General features: G+C 36.9%; 1 pseudogene; it reads left to right on the forward strand.

Annotated features, from left to right (window-relative positions):
- Nucleotides 1–1,335: 1,335 nt before the first annotated feature.
- On the forward strand, nucleotides 1,336–2,209 carry LOC100386854 (cyclin-G1-like; annotated as a pseudogene).
- The last annotated feature ends 1,776 nt before the right edge of the window (nucleotides 2,210–3,985 follow it).

Genomic DNA, 3,985 nt, shown 5'->3' on the forward strand with positions numbered 1-3,985 from the left:
GAGGGCTTACTGGGATTAATACCTGCAAACATTGTTGCAAAAGGTTACTCAATAACATATATAGAGTGAAAGCTACAATTTCCAGAATTGGAAATTCTGTGAACACTGTGTATTTTTTCTGATTATTTTTTTCGGTTTACAGAAATCTACACATATTTTATTTCCAAAGAAGAGGATTACACTTAGTTTTTTGAAACTTGTTTTTTATTTAGTAATGTCACATAAAGAATGTTCAATGATACTGCCTATAATCTACACTTTTTACATTTATTTTCCTTTAACTTTTAAGTTCAGGGGTACCTGTGAAGAATATGCAGGTTTATTACACAGGTAAATATGTGCCACAGTTAGTGATGATTTTGGCACATGATTACAAATAATTTTACAATATTTCTACCAAGTCATGTCCTCTTTCCTTGAACTTTGTCAAGCCTTGTGGCTGTCTCATTTATGAGACCACAATTGAAATGATGCAGCTTTACTTCCGAGGCTTGATGAAATGGTAATACTTCCTCCTTCCTCTTCTTTCTCACCCTCTCCCTCTTCCTCACCCTCTCCCGTCTCTCCATCTGTCTCTCTGTTTCTCCAATCTCTCTCTCTCCCCCCCCCACCACCACCTTCTCTCCTCTCTCTTTTGAGACCCACTACCCTCCCCACTCTCTCTTTTGGGTATACATGAAATACACAGGACAAAAGATTATATAGTGAGATTATACAGATAGGCCTAAGTAGTCCGACAAAGATAATAAAATGGCTTTTGTTGTTCTAAGTTCTGTATTTGAGGGCAGTTTGTTATGCAGTGATAAATAGCTGGAAGAATATTTCTACAGATTTTCACTAGACATTTGTCATATAACTAATGTGCAGCTACATAAATGAAAACACCAATGTACATCGATGTTACATTTTGAAAACACCTCTAAGTCAGAACGGGGAGTCAGCATAGCATGGTGGGTAAGAGCTGACACTCTGGACTCAGTCTAGATTCAAGTCTCTGCTAACCTGCTACAGAATTAAGTGAGGCTGGGCAAGTTACTTAACCTTTCTACACCTCAGCTTCCACACCAGTGAAATGGAGATGAATAGCCACCTACCTCATAAGCAATAGGGCTGTTAAAAGATGGATGTGTGGCCTCTGAGCTGATCGTGATGAGGGAAGATTAATCTCAGGGGCTTTGAGGAGACCTCCACCCAGTACGGCTCCCTCTCTGTGCCTCTCTTCTCTTGCCTGCGATTCCCCTCTCTTCCTAAGCTTCTCGGATCTGATATTGTTGTGTGAGGTGAGCAGGCCCAGCAAGGATGGTTTACCACTGAGGAGCCGCAGTTGCTATCGAGATGATAGAGGTACTGACAAAAACTGACCCTCAGAAACTGTTACAGCAGCTGAATGCCATGTTGGAGCAGGAGTCTAGATGTCAGCCAAAGGTATGCAGCTTGAGACTAATTGAGTCAGCACACGATAATGGCCTTAGAATCACTGAAAGACTAAGGAACTTGGAAGTAAAAGATCTTAGTCTAACTCAGTTCTTTGGTTTTGACACAAAGACATTTTCTCTAACTGTAAATTTACTGGACAGATTTCTGTCTAAAATGAAGGCACAGCCCAAGCACACTGGATGTGTTGGACTGACCTGCTTTTATCTGGCTGTAAAATCAGAAAGAAGAGGAAAGAAATGTTGCATCGGCATCTGACTTGATCCAAATAAGTCAATACAGGTTTACAATTTCAGACTTGAGAATGGAAAGTATTATATTGGAAAAGGTGTGCTGGAAAGTCAAAGCTTTCAACTTCTGCAACTGTATGATTCACTCCTTCAAGAGAACTTGCCATTTGAAAGGGGAAATCGTGTTCATTTTGATAGACTAAAAGCTCAGATCAAGGAATGTCATTGCAGGATCATATTTTCTAAAGCAAAGCCTTCTATGTTGGCATTGTCTGTCATTGCACTGGAAATCCAAGCACAGAACTGTGTACAGTTAACAGAAGGAATAGAATGTCTTCAGAAACATTCTAAGATCCATAGTAGAGATTTAACCTTCTGGCAAGAGCTTGTAGCCAAGTGTTTAAGTGAATATTCATCAAGCAAGTGTTCCAAACCAAGTGTTCAGAAGTCGAAATGGATTGTTTTTTAATCATACTGCATAGCAAATGAGGCATAGTTGCTACAGAATAACTCACTTTCCAACAATTCCTGAAATTGTTCCTTAATTGGATTTATTACAGCAAAAAAAACTTATCTGAAGCCTTTCTTCACCACCTTGATCTATAGATTTCATAATTTTATAATAGATTTAAACTATGAAGCCTCAAAACATCACAACTAGATTAGCATGATGATCTCAAACTTGGAAAAACTGCCTAATTAATATTATGCTGCGGTGGGATTATTTCTAAATTTGAATTCATTCTAAATATGAAATGCTAATGACAAGCCTGAGAAGGTGAACCATGAAACAGGGCTTAATACCTGGGTGATAAAATAATCTGCACAATAAACTCACCTGACACAAGTTTACCTGTGTAAAAAATCTGCATATGTACCCTTGAACTTAAAATAAAAGTTTAAAAAAGCAGACAGGAGAAAAACCACCAAATATGAATGGATTAAATAATTTAATTAAAAGACACATATTACAGACTGCACTAAAAAAATCCAAATATGCTACCTAAGTAGACGCACTGTGCATTTAAAGATACAAATTGGTTGAAATAAAAGGATGAAAGAAGAGGTATTATACAATTAGCAGTCACTTTGGACAGCTGGAGTGACTATACTAATAAGCAAACAAGTAGATTTAAAACCAAAAAATCAGTAGATATGGAGGGAGACATTTTATTACTATAAAAGTGTCAATCTCTCAAGAATATGTAATAATTACAAACACATATGCATCCAACAACAGAGCCCAAAATATATGAAACAAAAATAGCAGAAATAAAAAGAAGGACTCCAACAATAGTATTAGACCCTTTATTGCTCTACTTTTGACAATGAACAGAAAAATCAGGCAAAAGATCAACAAGGAAATAAAAGTATTGAAGAGTTAAAATTCAACTAGTTCTAACAGAGATCTATATAGCACTCTACTCCAAAACACCAAAATATAGTTATGTAACATAACAATGTTTCAATCAGTGATGGACCACATATACAATGGTAGTTCCATAAAATTATAATGGAACTGAAAAATTCCTTCACCTTGTGATGTCATAGCTGTTGTAACTTGTAGTGCCATGCATTGCTTGTGTTTGTGGTAATGACAGTATAAACAATCCTGTTGCACTGCCGGTCATATAAAAGTATAGCACATGATTCCATACAGTATATAATGGTTGATAATGACAATCAATATGTTACTTGTTGATTTTATCGTTATTCTTTTTATTTTTTAAAGGTGAATTTTAGATTCAGGGGTTACATATTCAGGTTTGTTACATGGGTACATTGCAGGATGCTAAGGTTTGGACTTTGAATGATCCTGTTGCCCAAGTAGTGAACATAGTACCCAACAGGTAGTTTTTCAACCTTTCTCCCTCTCCCTACCTTGTCCCTTTGAAATTCCCAGTGTTCATTGTTTTCTTCATTGTGTCCACGTCTACCCTTGTTTAGCTCCAGCTATAAATGAGAATATGTGGTTTTCTGTTTCACATTAATTCACTTAGGATAATGCCACCAACTGCATCCATGTTGCTGCCAACACCGTGATTTCACTCCTTTTCTTTTATGGCTGCTGCATAGAACTCCATAGTTTGTATGTACCACATTTTCTTTATCCAATTAACTCTTGATGGGCATCTGGGTTGATTTTATGGCTTTGCTATCGTGAACAGTGCTACAATAAACATACAAGTGCAGGTGTATTTTTGGCAGAACAATTTGTTTTCCTTTGGGTATATTTCTAGTAATGGGATTGCTAGGTTGAATGGCCTATTTTTAGTTCTTTGAGAAATCTCCAAACTGCTTCCCACAGAAGCTGAACTAAT

The sequence above is a fragment of the Callithrix jacchus genome, chromosome 3 (assembly GCF_049354715.1).
Source record: "Callithrix jacchus isolate 240 chromosome 3, calJac240_pri, whole genome shotgun sequence".
NCBI lineage: Eukaryota > Metazoa > Chordata > Mammalia > Primates > Cebidae > Callithrix > Callithrix jacchus.